The sequence below is a fragment of the Aedes aegypti genome, chromosome 3 (genome assembly GCF_002204515.2).
Source record: "Aedes aegypti strain LVP_AGWG chromosome 3, AaegL5.0 Primary Assembly, whole genome shotgun sequence".
NCBI lineage: Eukaryota > Metazoa > Arthropoda > Insecta > Diptera > Culicidae > Aedes > Aedes aegypti.
In genome coordinates this window covers 323,463,847-323,480,200 of record NC_035109.1, presented here as the reverse complement: position 1 = coordinate 323,480,200, position 16,354 = coordinate 323,463,847, and the positions used below count along the sequence as shown (strand labels likewise).

At 38.4% G+C, this 16,354-nt stretch overlaps 2 long non-coding RNA genes across 2 annotated transcripts; both read right to left on the bottom strand.

Annotated features, from left to right (window-relative positions):
* Positions 1-10,879: 10,879 nt before the first annotated feature.
* On the bottom strand, positions 10,880-13,006 carry LOC110679516. Its single transcript, XR_002502547.1, has 5 exons — positions 12,676-13,006; positions 12,267-12,612; positions 11,858-12,203; positions 11,449-11,794; positions 10,880-11,385 (listed from the first exon to the last, which is right to left on the bottom strand). It is a non-coding gene; the product is annotated as an uncharacterized LOC110679516 (long non-coding RNA).
* Positions 13,007-13,047: 41 nt separating this feature from the next.
* LOC110679537 lies at positions 13,048-14,649 on the bottom strand. Its single transcript, XR_002502566.1, has 4 exons — positions 14,309-14,649; positions 13,900-14,245; positions 13,494-13,836; positions 13,048-13,430 (listed from the first exon to the last, which is right to left on the bottom strand). It is a non-coding gene; the product is annotated as an uncharacterized LOC110679537 (long non-coding RNA).
* Between the last annotated feature and the right edge of the window lie 1,705 nt (positions 14,650-16,354).

Genomic DNA, 16,354 nt, shown 5'->3' with positions numbered 1-16,354 from the left:
ACTGCCGTGAATCACAAGTCAGTCCATTCTAATTTTTTGTTGAATTTGAGTTTATCTATGATCTATCAGCTACACTAACGAGACTACATGATTTGTTCGGTAAAATTTGAAAAAAGAAAAACAAGTCGAATTGTCCCATAATGACAGGGTGCGTACTGCCTGGAAAAACCTGGAATTCTCAGGGGTTTTCGGCCACAATCAGGGAAATTATTCTGAATCAGTAATATGTCCTTTTTGTGGCACTCAATATTTTCAATCAAAACAATTTTCGGTTCATTCTTTTATTTTTTTTTATTTTTTTTTTGAGATCAGTATAAACATGTTAAGGCAAGAAAGAAAAACTTAAGATTGCCAAGTTTATAAAGGAAAGTTCAGTTCATAGTTCCAGTTGGGTGTTGTTCATGAGCATATATAACATGGTTTAGAACACTTCAATTTGTTAACAAAAAAGATTTTTCGCCTATTCTACAAAATTAAAAAAAAACTTGGTTCGAAAATAGCAAAAATTACAACAGGTATTAAAAAATAGTACATTTCGAAGCAGAGCAGACCTTTTTTTTTTGTCTTGGTAACTATTTTAAAGTAAGCCTGTAAAAAGTTCATATTTTATTTTAGGTTTCTAAAGCATTCATGTTATTCGATAGTCTCTTTTTTGCCTAAATCTGCTTTTAGTAAATCCTGGTGCAACAGAAACTCTGAGAGAATTTTTCTTATTGTAAATTCCTAAAGAAATTTCTGGAGGAACTCTTGAAAGAACCACAGGAAAATCCAAGAAGGAATTCATAATAAAATCCGAAGATGAAAATCGGCAGACAATTAATCGTTCCATAGAAAAATATAAAATTTCCATAAAAAATGCAAAATTTGCCAGTAAAGAATCAAGGGTAAAATCAACAGAAAAGTTAAAAATTTCCATAAAAAAATTAAGAAGTGCATAGAAAAAACAAAATTTTCCATAAATAAAAAAAAATTGAGCAATAAATAGATTCAAAAGTGCAGTAGAATCGACAATAATCTCACTAAAAAATATCGAATTTTACATTTAAAAACCTCAAAATGTCCCTATTTTCTTCACAAAAAGCAAGAAATAATTATAAATTTTCCACAAAAAAAGCCAAAATTTGCAATAAATAAATAATAATTCGCCCACAATAAATCATAAATTTCCATTCAAAAAATCAAAAAGAGCAATAGCAGTAAATGCAAAGTTGCAATAAACAAACCCAACTGAGCAATTCAAAATGACAATCAATACATGAAAATGTTATAGAAAATTCCAATATTTAAGTAAAACTTTCCATAAAAATAACGTAATTTTCCAATAATGAGTAATAATGTGTGTAATGGATTTCATAAATTTTCAGTCAAACTGAAGCATTGTTTTCACAATTGGAGCTAATTAGTCGTCGTATGTAGATGTAGTAATTGCATTTTAGAGTTCGATAATTAATTACGTAAGAATTTAGGGGAGGGGAGAGCGCAGAGATTGGCCTTGAAAAAATATTTCTTGCCATATAGAAAAAAATAATGTTTCATACAAAAAATCATACATGGAGGGGAGGCGAGGTTTCGAAAAATCACAAAAAATGTTTTTTATTACACCCCATCGTTAGGCGCTACAATTTTAATTATTTCGGCAAAGTTGAAATGAAACATGGAACATGGGATATCTAATCTTCCAATATTAGGAACACTTATGTCACTGCTTTGGTTATGTCCAACTAAATTGATGGTAGAAGCTTATGCTCTCATGCCCCACCAGCCAGGGAAATGGTGCTTACAAACTAAGCATCATTTGTGGCAACACTTTATGCGGCATGTTGGAACTTTGCCGAGCGCGCTAAGTGTTGTTTGACCACTGACGTAGTTGCATGAAGTGGGTGATGAGGTACAAAAGTAGCGTTACAGCATTCTTAACCATATTTGTAGTACTGAGACAACCCATTAGATCTAAAAATGAACCTATTAGAAGATACTTTAAAAAGCGTTATGTTCGTATGCAAATAAAAAAAAATATTTAGGAAAAAACTCATCAATCGAAGTATACACATTTCTGCAACTGCTGTGGGCAGTAACACCAAAGATGAAAGTGAATTTCCGTATTATGAGTCCGTATTATGTTTAAAATCACTCGCCACTAGCTAAGTAGAGAAACCTATCATACAAAAAAAAACACACATTATTACTCATTATTGGAAAATTACGTTATTTTTATGGAAAGTTTTACTTAAATATTGGAATTTTCTACAACATTTTCATGTATTGATTTTTATTTTGAATTGCTCAGTTAGGTTTGTTTATTGGCACTTTGCATTTACTGCTATTGCTCTTTTTGATTTTTTGAAATGAAATTTTTGATTTATTGTGGGCGAATTATTATTTATTTATTGCAAATTTTGGCTTTTTTTGTGGAAAATTTATAATTATTTCTTGCTTTTTGTGAAGAAAATAGGGACATTTTGAGGTTTTTAAATGTAAAATTCGATATTTTTTAGTGATTTTATTGTCGATTCTACTGCACTTTTGAATCTATTTATTGCTCAAAATTTTTTTATTTATGGAAAATTTTGTTTTTTCTATGCACTTCTTAATTTTTTTTATGGAAATTTTTAACTTTTCTGTTGATTTTACCCTTGATTCTTTACTGGCAAATTTTGCATTTTTTATGGAAATTTTATATTTTTTTATGGGACGTTAATATTTTAGCCGATGAAAATCTATAGCATCGAAAAACAAACAAGCATTATTCCTAAGAACTCTGTGACAAAACATGCCTAGTGGAATTCTTGGCAGACTCTCTTAAATAAATCCCACAGGAAATAACTGGAAAATGCTCCTGAGAATTTATGAAACAAAATCTGGAATAATCTCTGAAGAAATCCCTGGAATATTTCCAAAAGAAATTTCTTGAAAAAATCGTGGATGCATCTCTGAAGGGGGTTTTATGAGTACTCCTTGGAAGTTTTACTGGAGGAATCTCATGAGAATTTTTAATGCAATCCATGAAGGAATCCTTGAGATATTTTTGTCAAGGAAATCCATGAGGAATCTTAAGGGAAATTCTGGGAGAAATCTCTGTAAGAAATCCTGAAGGAGCCTGGAAGAAAATTCATGAAGAATCACTGAAAAAATAACTGGAACAAATCCTTGTAGAATGCATGGAGGAATCTTTGAAAGCGTTTTTGAAATAATTTCAAAATATGTTTAGGAGGAATCTTTGGAAGCATGAGTTATGGTGAAATTATGGGAGAAATCCCTTATAGAATTTCTGGAGGAATTCGTAGTAGAATCCGTATTATTTATCGGTAGCATCCCTAGCGGAATTCCTAAAAGAGTCCCTGGTGGAATTCCTGCTGCAATTGCCATTTTCCCCCTTAAATGCATGATATGAAATTTTTGTTTAAGTAATATATAACCTTAACAAAGGATCATAAATAAATATATCCAAGAATTCTACCATTCTACTCCCCTAAAATTTGCAAATTGCATAATCCTTATATTCTCTTGAAATTTAGCGAAAGCTGCCTGATAGTAGCCAAAATTTCACATTTTCACTTAGTTCAGCGAAAAACTGCTATAATTGTTTGATGAAAGTTTAGTGTGTACTTTTCTGTATGCATAAGTTTATGGCTGATATCACACGGTACACGCTACCTTCACCAAATCTATTTAGAAAATTCCTATCAAAACAAACTTATTGGACAGTTGCAGCTACTAAAGCTACTTCATTTTGTTCGCTTTTGTGGATGAACCAGCACTTGTCCTTTTAAGACTCAAGAATTTCTTGTATTACCAAAGATATAGGTAAATTCATCTGCAAATTTTACCAGAATTTTTGCTTGCCTGGATTGTTTTCCAAACATTCCTTTCAAATTCTGAAAAAATTTCGTTAAGGAATTTTTCAAACAATGCCTAAATATCTTTTACGAGTACAATATTTCTGTTTCCAGACATTTTGATTTGGATTTCTATATAAAAAAAAACAATCCTATGAGTTGCTCCATAAATTTCTCCGAGGATTATTCAAAAAATATCTTTTCGAAGCTTATCTAAGAATTCCTCTATTAATTTCTCCAGTTTGTTCAAAGATGTGAATCTTCCAAACATTACTCAAGTGATTTCTCATATAAACTCTGCATGGATTCTCTAGAAGCTTTTTTCATACCAATCACAAAACCAATATTACAGCAATTATAAAAAACACAAATATCTTCAAGGATTCTGTCTAATTTTTGTAAGAAAATCCTGCAGGATGTTTGAATTTTTTTTCAGGAATTGATCAAGAAAATCTTCTAATACTCCTTAAAAAAAATTGGGAGTTTTTTCAGTCATCTTTATAGGAATATTATAAAAATTGATTAGAATTTACAAAAGTTTTATCAGTTAGTTACTTTAGAATATATTTTTGAATTCACCCCCAGATTTATTTTTAAAAAATAATCTTATAGTTTCTGAAAAAATACTTGACGTTCCTCTGGAGACATCCTTGGAAGAATGAATGTAAAATTTTATTTATATTTAGATGACATTCGTAGTGAAAACCATTACAAAATGCATTCAATAATACGATAAGTAACACTTGTGGTAATGTCACGAGAAATGTAAAACAAATCTTCAAAATACTCTTAAAGAAACTCCTGGTCAGATTTTTTGAAAAACCAATATATCACCTATTTCCTGTCAAGTTTCTCTTTGTTTTTTAATCTGATTGGTTTCTTATTGTTTTTCTTCTGGTTTGGTGTCTTTTCGTTCAAAAAAGAACTTAGAAGTTTCACTACTATACCAGTCCTGGTCAAGAGTTAAGAAGGGGTCAACGGATTTGCATTTTTATTCACTGATGCATTTGTCCAGGACTCCAAGGCGTTTGTGTGAGGGAAAATTCTATAAACTTTATGAGTAACGTAAGGAAATTGTATGTTATATTGTGTAGTATAAATACCCATAAACGCGCTGTATGCCGGAATAGCTAGGATGTAATGTGAAAAAACGAATAGATGAATAGTAAAAACTATAATAAGCTTTGCTGTTTTCCACCTTCCAGAATTGTAAAAATAATATTCCAGAGGCAGAATTTGAAAATTCGTGAAAAATGGCCCAGAGATTCATTCGAAAATCGTGCAGAAATTTATTTCAGAATATCCTTAGTATTTCTTAAACAATTCCGCAAACATTTTTAATGGTCTGATAAATACGAATTGTTTTAGAAGTTCTTTACGTTATTCCCTACAATTTACAATTAATCAATTATTTTCCAGGAATAAGGGAAGCAAAACAGTAATTTTCTACAAAGCTCGGGATTCATGGATGTTTTCCATAAATGAATCAATTCTATGTGTTTTTTTTTTATTTCCATTAAATAGATCATGAAAAAATGGGAGAGGAAGGAATTCGTTTCAGAACTATTAATGTAGGCCATAGGTTCAACGAAGTTATGTACTCATAATTTACTGAAATTGATTTTGATTAAAAAAAAAAACACAGAGAAACAATTTACCAAACTATAAGCCTCATCTTAATGCTTTGAAAATGGGATTATTTATATGAAATATTAGAAGAGTTTCATCGTGCATGTCAATCCGTATTTACATAGATTTATGTATTGGAAACAATTCTCAAAACTGTTTTTCAATTAAATTTCAGGCAAGTGGAAACGGAACATTGGGCTAAAAAATAAAATAAACTTTAAGGAACGAAAAACCTGCTAACACTTATTGTCATTATATTAAAAACTGTACCTTATAGCAGTAAGAACCCATGTATACAGAAAAAATGTCGATTAATTCGATTAATCGAAAAATACTGGTCGATTAATCGTTATCGATAATCGGCATTCTTGTACTGTAATCGATTATCAACTAATCGATTAATTGAGATTTTACGACAACCCTACCTATGGGCATATTAACCCCAACTACTGGGTCTGCCACGTTTTCCCTTTAGTTTTGGGGGGATTGTTGTTCTCGCAGCATTACATATTCCACACAAACAAATGCTGTTGCTTCAATGAAAAGATCCAAATTGTTTTTATATTTGTACAGTGCTATATCCGAAGGTTTATTTTGGTTATTGCACGAATAAACCTCAAACGTACAAGCTCGACATGTTTTTGTAGCATAATACAATGCTTTAATCCTGATGTCGTGAAGAATGTGCTGTTCAATAATATTAACCACTTTTGCTGTTAACGGTTGCAGACACTGCTTCTTCAAACACAGTACGCAAACCTCCGAACGATTTTTTTCGGTTTCATGTTTCAGGCCCCCTGACAGAGTGCAGTGTAAATATATATTTATGAATATGTGTAAAATTGTAATATATTTATTTGAATTAATAACAGACATACCTCTAATTAGCAAACCAAAATGTTGCCACAAGCGATAAAAGTATAAACTTATCACATGACACAAGCACCAATGCTTCGCTATACCTACCACCTTAGAACGCGACAACTCAAGCAATGCTGCGTTATTACTTCTTGGCCAATTTCCCTACCAATGATGCCTATTTAGATATTTTCGCAATCTTTAAACCATTTTAATGTAATGATCCATGAAAACACTTATTTCACAAACGCTTCGTTATTACTAATCGTAAAAAGCAATATCTTATAACAACATATTTTAATTTTAAGACGATAGCATATAACTGAAGCTGAATAAAGGTTATTCATTAAAAATCTTTGAAATCTCTTAACACAGTATTTTTTAATTAAAAATTGTAAATACTGTCCACAAACATTTTTGTTTTGTATAAATACATAAATTTTGATTGAAAGTAAACAATTTCACTAATTACTGAATTTATAACCAAATGAACGACAACACTGCCAAAACAAAAACAAGTTTGTATCGTGGAAATATATGTCATGACCATCTACGATTCGATTGATTTGTCATCATATGGCATAAGCGATTCGTACACGCTGTGAACTAGACTTTCGAAATGCACACATTTTGTCTTATGAAAGGTGGAACGGTTATTGCAATACGAACGCTTCATGTACCGTTTCAGCTTCAAGTCACATCTAGGCGTCGATAGGCGCGTGGTGTAAGCACGGGCCTATTGATCGCAAGGTCCCTGGTTCGATTCCAGGATGCCGCGAAAACATTGTTTGTTTTCAAATTTTGATTTCATAAAGCAAAGCTATGAATTTCAACCCGATTTATTGTGGCGAATTTTCAGGTGGTTCCTATGTATGTCGATAGTCCATTTTCCTGAGTGTGTTGGTGAAAGAAGATACCCTATGGTACCTACCTCTTATTGAAATACAGTGATACCTCCATGAGTCGATGTTCCATGAGTCGATATCGACTCATGGAACCATACTAAAAACAAAATTTCATGGTTACTATTATGGTCCCTAGATGCAGCTTCCCAAAGGATTGCTGTTCCATGACTCGACATTTCCATGAGTCGATGGTCCCTTCAATATCGACTCATGGAGGTTACACTGTATCAAAAAAAATGTTCAGGACACCCCCATCGAACATTTCCAAACCGGTCTCAAATGAAAGGGGAAAGTCTAAGCTTTAATTTAGTGGGTGTTTTAGTTATACTGATTTTTTATATTAATGTTTTCTACCAGAGACACCGCGTCTGAAAATGATGTCAATATTCTTACATCTCGAGTGTTCGACCATTTTATTGCAAACCTAAACTTTGAAAATTTACCTGATTCGCCTAAATGTAGGCAATTTTCCTTGAAATAAGCACATTATATGAGAATAATCGGTTTTATGAGCAAAAACTATAAGGGTACATCCCTATGGGGTTGTACGAACTGGTGACGTAGGACCACGATGGTTAATTTAACTGAATTTGATGTCGTTCTTGTTGCTCGTTTTGACTTCATACTGTTTTCAGTGCTCGAAACTTTCGTAAATATTCATGCATATGACGATTTGCAGCCAAGTTTACGTTTAATCATGTCCCAAATATACATTATCTTTATCCGATGAATTCGTCATATTTATCTATGAAAATGTGAAATTTCACTTCAGGTTGTATGATCATTTTGAAATTATATTAGTAACCTCCTATGAAATATATGGTAGCATTGGAAAGAACAGTAGTGATTGAGGCTTGTTCAGCATGCTGAAGCAAAATCAAAGTAATTCTAATTAAAGAATATTTAACAGCAATGTGTCTATAGGAAGTTATTCGAGGATTATAATGAAAGCTTCAGTCATCGCTTTGTTGATCCTATGGTTTGAGAGAAATATTATTCATCGCTTGGCAATGTGATAAATAAAGTCTGAAATATTACTCTGTCATCTCTCTTACACACATTTGGTGGTCCTGAAAAGAGCCAAAGGCTTTGTTAGCTCGGATGCTGTCATAGATGAATCGCACTACAGGATGTTATCAGTTGATTGCTTAGCTTAAGTTTGAAATCTTGTGCGATACCACAAGCCGAAAGCTCGATTTGTCTAATAATAGTAGTAATGATGCCTAACGGGCTTGGTTGTTGACTGCACCACAGATGAGTTTATCACGAGCCGAATTCTCATAAACCAGATGCTGATCAACAGCTCAGCAGGCTTCTGGCTACGAGGTGCTCCTCGCTAAGCAGGTTCGGAGAAGCTCTTACCAGCTCGAAAGCAAAAATGGAATGAAACCGAATCCAACGAAGGGAGCATGCTATATACCCTTAAATTAGCAGATTATGCTCCTCCCCTTCGTGCTCTTCTCTTTCTAATCGACCAATCTGGGAAATGCATATGTGCCAATAATGAGTTGGACTTAGAATTACTTGATAATTGCGAAAAATGATAATGCGTGAGAAATTGGTTGAACATGAATGAAAGGGTTGACAATTACTAAATATTCAATAGTTCGCTATTGATAATCAATAGTTTTCTATAATATGAAGGTAAATTTCTGATCCATGGTGCCAAAATTATGAAAATTGTTCAATGGGAATTTCTTTTCAAAAGCATTCTAAACATGTCGCAATTTTGTTACATGTGATCATTTTCGTAATCGAAGTGTTCTCATAAAATATGGCAAATCAAAGACACTGCCGGAAATTCCACTCTAGTTTACAATCGTTATGAAATTTTGAGCACTCACCCTGACGGCACTGCAGCAGCGTCCACGAATAGTCTCAAATTGACGTGCCATCAATTATTCATAACAAATTAAATTTTGTACGAAGCTGCGAGATTGATTGAGGAATATAAGATGTAATAAGGTTGGAAATATTATTCCTTCAACTCTTTTCCACACATATTATGGCCCTGATAAGGGCCGATGGCTTTCTTAGCCTCGATACGGTTACAGATAAATAGCACTACGGGATGTTATCAGCTGAATGGTTCGTGACGTGGATGGCGCACAACAGCAACGGGTATTGGATCCCCGGGCATAAGTCGAAATCAGGAAACGATGCTCACTCTTGAAAGCTTAAGCGATTTCACCAGTCCGACGCTCGATTAGCAGCATCTCCTCGGATCAGCAACTCTGGGGGCTTCTGGTTTCTGGTTCCTAACGGGCTTGCTTCTGGACCACCGATGACGAGTCGAAATCTGGGAGCGCGGATAAATTTGCGGCGGCGACGACGATGGCTTGGACGCTTCTCCGAGCAGCAGTAGTTTGCCGCTCGGAGAAGCGCCCAAGCCATCGTCATCGCCGCCGCAAATCAATCTTGCGTCTTCCTCTTCCGACGACACAAATTGGACTGTGACGCGGGTGCAAAAGCAAAGCGAGAATGACTCGCCCGACCGTGTTCACAGTCCGACCGCAAAAAGAAGACTGAGGGAAGAAGCAGGGACCCGTTTGCTTTTATAGTGGGAAGCGACACCGTCGAAAAGTGCTCGAACGTGATTGGTTGGATAAGAAAGGGGTCAACATTTATCAAATTTTCAATAGTTAAACAACAAAATTCACTTATCGGATATATTACTAACGATGCGTAGATACATTTCTGATCGAATGATACTAAAATCGTAATAATTGGTTCATAAACAACTGAGTTATTAACGTTCAAAATCTCCCCTAATTTCGTTACATGTCTCATTTTCCGTACTTTTAAAGTGCACCCCAATATAGAAAACAAAGACGTAGTCCTACGTCAAAATATCTATACTGGCTATACTGTATGATATCAAAAATGAGTTTAGTATTTCATACTTGAGCTTACACAACATTTTAAACAATCCAAGTTGACATGTTGGCATAGCACCAGTGGATTGTGTAGCTCCGACATTTCCAACTGTATTTCTTTCACCTTCAAAAAGTGTAAATGAGTCTATGCAAAACTGATCCTAATAAAAAGAAATACAGTTAACCCTCCCTTACTCGATATTCTGCATCTCGATATGGAGTAAGAGAACCAAAGTAAAAGTTGGTTTTCATGGCTAAATCGATGGTCCCTTGGAACGCAGTTGCACTGGTTTGTGTTCTGTAATTCGATACCTCTTTAACTCGATGGTCCCTTCAATATCGAGTTATGGAGAGTTGACTGTAATTCGAAATCATCATCAGACATGTATAAACCAAAAAAACTATAAGGGTACAGCCCTATGGGGTTGTACGAACTGGTGACGTAGGACTACGATGTTTTGTGTTATTGGCATGCAAAAATATAAAGCTGCTGCGGGGAGCCATTTAAGAATGGAAACAGTGGATGTCGGACACTTTGATGTTTTGGAGCTTTTGAGTCAAATATTAAAATAGTTGCATACTAACCACTGGTGTGTTACATTCTTTGATAAATAACTTTCCAATTATATATTCCCTTTCTTTCTTAGTTCGGTATGTCAAAACAAATTACTGAAAATGTTCTCCAACATATATGAAGCTCGTGAACTTGTGATTTAAGATATTCTCTGCGGTAAAAATCTCAATGAGATACGGTTATATTTTAACTGTTTGCTATCTCAACATTTATAATTTCTAATTACGTATTTGTAACATTTAGGGTACGATATTGTGCAGCAGTTTTGGGTTTATAATTTATTTGCTAGGGAATATATTTATTCGTCAACTCTTTAACATATTGGTGGCCCTGAAAAGGGCCGTTTGTTTAGGTCAAAACTGCAACACCGATAGAATTAATCCATCGACTATGATATTCAACAGGGAATATTATTCCAAACAAGTTCAAGGGTCGATTTTCGTGTGGGCTATAATCAGTGATGATCAACAAGGCAGAGTCGATGAGGGCCAGACAGATCACTGACTGACGAAATCCAAACTCTGTCGGATCTGTGGATGCGTCACGCAAACGCAACGCAGGTAATCAGTGCTTGTTGGTGTCAGAACAAGGCAGAGCTCCACCGGAGGAAGGCCGGTGCCCTCAACCGGCAGAGATGCCCCGACTGCGAGAATAAGAAGACAATCCATTACGGATATCATCGGTTGGCGAAGGTTTCGCGGTTGGTTCTGGAAGAAATGGAAGAAATGTTTTAGGCATTTTGTGTGAACTCTATCAATGAATCTTATTACCAGAAGATTGAACCGGAACCAGTAATCTGCCAAATCTCACTTCCTCTTCCACACTGCTTGGATGGAACGGATGTGACGAAGGCAAGGAGCGTATGATCGGCTAGTTTGAATACGCGGCTATTTAAGGGTTGAAGAACCCTTGTGCGGAATCCAAACTCTATCGGATCTGTGGATGCGTCACGCAAACGCAACGCAGGTAATCAGTGCTTGTTGTTGGTGTCAGAACAAGGCAGAGCTCCACCGGAGGAAGGCCGGTGCCCTCAACCGGCAGAGATGCCCCGACTGCGAGAATAAGAAGACAATCCATTACGGATATCATCGATTGGCGAAGGTTTCGCGGTTGGTTCTGGAAGAAATGAAAGCAATGTTTTAGGCATTTTGTGTGAACTCTATCAATGAATCTTATTACCAGAAGATTGAACCGGAACCAGTAATCTGCCAAATCTCACTTCCTCTTCTACACTGCTTGGATGGAACGGATGTGACGAAGGCAAGGAGCGTATGATCGGCTAGTTTGAATACGCGGCTATTTAAGGGTTGAAGAACCCTTGTGCGGAATCCAAACTCTGTCGGATCTGTGGATGCGTCACGCAAACGCAACGCAGGTAATCAGTGCTTGTTGTTGGTGTCAGAACAAGGCAGAGCTCCACCGGAGGAAGGCCGGTGCCCTCAACCGGCAGAGATGCCCCGACTGCGAGAATAAGAAGACAATCCATTACGGATATCATCGATTGGCGAAGGTTTCGCGGTTGGTTCTGGAAGAAATGGAAGCAATGTTTTAGGCATTTTGTGCGAACTCTATCAATGAATCTTATTACCAGAAGATTGAACCGGAACCAGTAATCTGCCAAATCTCACTTCCTCTTCCACACTGCTTGGATGGAACGGATGTGACGAAGGCAAGGAGCGTATGATCGGCTAGTTTGAATACGCGGCTATTTAAGGGTTGAAGAACCCTTGTGCGGAATCCAAACCCTGTCGGATCTGTGGATGCGTCACGCAAACGCAACGCAGGTAATCAGTGCTTGTTGTTGGTGTCAGAACAAGGCAGAGCTCCACCGGAGGAAGGCCGGTGCCCTCAACCGGCAGAGATGCCCCGACTGCGAGAATAAGAAGACAATCCATTACGGATATCATCGATTGGCGAAGGTTTCGCGGTTGGTTCTGGAAGAAATGGAAGCAATGTTTTAGGCATTTTGTGCGAACTCTATCAATGAATCTTATTACCAGAAGATTGAACCGGAACCAGTAATCTGCCAAATCTCACTTCCTCTTCCACACTGCTTGGATGGAACGGATGTGACGAAGGCAAGGAGCGTATGATCGGCTAGTTTGAATACGCGGCTATTTAAGGGTTGAAGAACCCTTGTGCGGAATCCAAACTCTGTCGGATCTGTGGATGCGTCACGCAAACGCAACGCAGGTAATCAGTGCTTGTTGTTGGTGTCAGAACAAGGCAGAGCTCCACCGGAGGAAGGCCGGTGCCCTCAACCGGCAGAGATGCCCCGACTGCGAGAATAAGAAGACAATCCATTACGGATATCATCGATTGGCGAAGGTTTCGCGATTGGTTCTGGAAGAAATGGAAGAAATGTTTTAGGCATTTTGTGTGAACTCTATCAATGAATCTTATTACCAGAAGATTGAACCGGAACCAGTAATCTGCCAAATCTCACTTCCTCTTCCACACTGCTTGGATGGAACGGATGTGACGAAGACAAGGAGCGTATGATCGGCTAGTTTGAATACGCGGCTATTTAAGGGATGAAGATCCCTTGTGCGGAATCCAAACTCTGTCGAATCTGTGGATGCGTCACGCAAACGCAACGCAGGTAATCAGTGCTTGTTGTTGGTGTCAGAACAAGGCAGAGCTCCACCGGAGGAAGGCCGGTGCCCTCAACCGGCAGAGATGCCCCGACTGCGAGAATAAGAAGACAATCCATTACGGATATCATCGATTGGCGAAGGTTTCGCGGTTGGTTCTGGAAGAAATGGAAGAAATGTTTTAGGCATTTTGTGTGAACTCTATCAATGAATCTTATTACCAGAAGATTGAACCGGAACCAGTAATCTGCCAAATCTCACTTCTTCTTCCACACTGCTTGGATGGAACGGATGTGACGAAGGCAAGGAGCGTATGATCGGCTAGTTTGAATACGCGGCTATTTAAGGGTTGAAGAACCCTTGTGCGGAATCCAAACTCTGTCGGATCTGTGGATGCGTCACGCAAACGCAACGCAGGTAATCAGTGCTTGTTGGTGTCAGAACAAGGCAGAGCTCCACCGGAGGAAGGCCGGTGCCCTCAACCGGCAGAGATGCCCCGACTGCGAGAATAAGAAGACAATCCATTACGGATATCATCGATTGGCGAAGGTTTCGCGGTTGGTTCTGGAAGAAATGGAAGAAATGTTTTAGGCATTTTGTGTGAACTCTATCAATGAATCTTATTACCAGAAGATTGAACCGGAACCAGTAATCTGCCAAATCTCACTTCCTCTTCCACACTGCTTGGATGGAACGGATGTGACGAAGGCAAGGAGCGTATGATCGGCTAGTTTGAATACGCGGCTATTTAAGGGTTGAAGAACCCTTGTGCGGAATCCAAACTCTGTCGGATCTGTGGATGCGTCACGCAAACGCAACGCAGGTAATCAGTGCTTGTTGTTGGTGTCAGAACAAGGCAGAGCTCCACCGGAGGAAGGCCGGTGCCCTCAACCGGCAGAGATGCCCCGACTGCGAGAATAAGAAGACAATCCATTACGGATATCATCGATTGGCGAAGGTTTCGCGGTTGGTTCTGGAAGAAATGGAAGCAATGTTTTAGGCATTTTGTGCGAACTCTATCAATGAATCTTATTACCAGAAGATTGAACCGGAACCAGTAATCTGCCAAATCTCACTTCCTCTTCCACACTGCTTGGATGGAACGGATGTGACGAAGGCAAGGAGCGTATGATCGGCTAGTTTGAATACGCGGCTATTTAAGGGTTGAAGAACCCTTGTGCGGAATCCAAACCCTGTCGGATCTGTGGATGCGTCACGCAAACGCAACGCAGGTAATCAGTGCTTGTTGTTGGTGTCAGAACAAGGCAGAGCTCCACCGGAGGAAGGCCGGTGCCCTCAATCGGCAGAGATGCCCCGACTGCGAGAATAAGAAGACAATCCATTACGGATATCATCGATTGGCGAAGGTTTCGCGATTGGTTCTGGAAGAAATGGAAGAAATGTTTTAGGCATTTTGTGTGAACTCTATCAATGAATCTTATTACCAGAAGATTGAACCGGAACCAGTAATCTGCCAAATCTCACTTCCTCTTCCACACTGCTTGGATGGAACGGATGTGACGAAGACAAGGAGCGTATGATCGGCTAGTTTGAATACGCGGCTATTTAAGGGATGAAGATCCCTTGTGCGGAATCCAAACTCTGTCGAATCTGTGGATGCGTCACGCAAACGCAACGCAGGTAATCAGTGCTTGTTGTTGGTGTCAGAACAAGGCAGAGCTCCACCGGAGGAAGGCCGGTGCCCTCAACCGGTAGAGATGCCCCGACTGCGAGAATAAGAAGACAATCCATTACGGATATCATCGATTGGCGAAGGTTTCGCGGTTGGTTCTGGAAGAAATGGAAGAAATGTTTTAGGCATTTTGTGTGAACTCTATCAATGAATCTTATTACCAGAAGATTGAACCGGAACCAGTAATCTGCCAAATCTCACTTCCTCTTCCACACTGCTTGGATGGAACGGATGTGACGAAGGCAAGGAGCGTATGATCGGCTAGTTTGAATACGCGGCTATTTAAGGGTTGAAGATCCCTTGTGCGGAATCCAAACTCTGTCGGATCTGTGGATGCGTCACGCAAACGCAACGCAGGTAATCAGTGCTTGTTGGTGTCAGAACAAGGCAGAGCTCCACCGGAGGAAGGCCGGTGCCCTCAACCGGCAGAGATGCCCCGACTGCGAGAATAAGAAGACAATCCATTACGGATATCATCGATTGGCGAAGGTTTCACGGTTGGTTCTGGAAGAAATGGAAGCAATGTTTTAGGCATTTTGTGTGAACTCTATCAATGAATCTTATTACCAGAAGAATGAACCGGAACCAGTAATCTGCCAAATCTCACTTCCTCTTCCACACTGCTTGGATGGAACGGATGTGACGAAGGCAAGGAGCGTATGATCGGCAAGTTTGAATACTCGGCTATTTAAGGGTTGAAGATCCCTTGTGCGGAATCCAAACTCTGTCGGATCTTGGTTAAAAGCAAATGAACAACTTGACATCGTTGAACTAGCATGAGCGATCACAGCTTAGATAAGATGGAGATCACTATCTTATGGCAGGGAGCAAGCTAAATAGTGGGCGATGGTATGAGAAATAGGTGATGTATCTCTTTGTTGGCAGTTCGGGGGTTTTTCTAGTGAACACCATGTCTATACAGGAGCCACCCAGTGTGGTTGGGAGCTTAGGATCGGAGGAAAGTTTAAACCCCAACAGTGTCATGAACTCAACGAAGCCGCTGTTCTCCTGTTTTGACACATCAATATTAAAGTCTCCTGTAACGATGACTGGAACATCTCGCGATACGTAGTGATACAGGTGCCTGGCTATGAAGGCTTTGCCATATTTAACCGTTGTGCTGGGGCAGAGATATATGCAGAATAAAACCATACTGCACCCATCGACTACAATATCTGCGGCACAAATGTCCCCATAGTTTTCAGCCTCTTTGAGAATGGGATCGTGCTGCTCACTCAATTTCTCAATTGTGTGCGGTGTTGAAGCCACTGAGACGGAGGCCTTTTCAAATATTGCCACACCTCCTGCTCTCGCATTTTCCCTCTTGAATTTGGATATGCATCTGTAACCTGTTTAGAAATGGTTGGAAATTATTAACATTGAAATTGA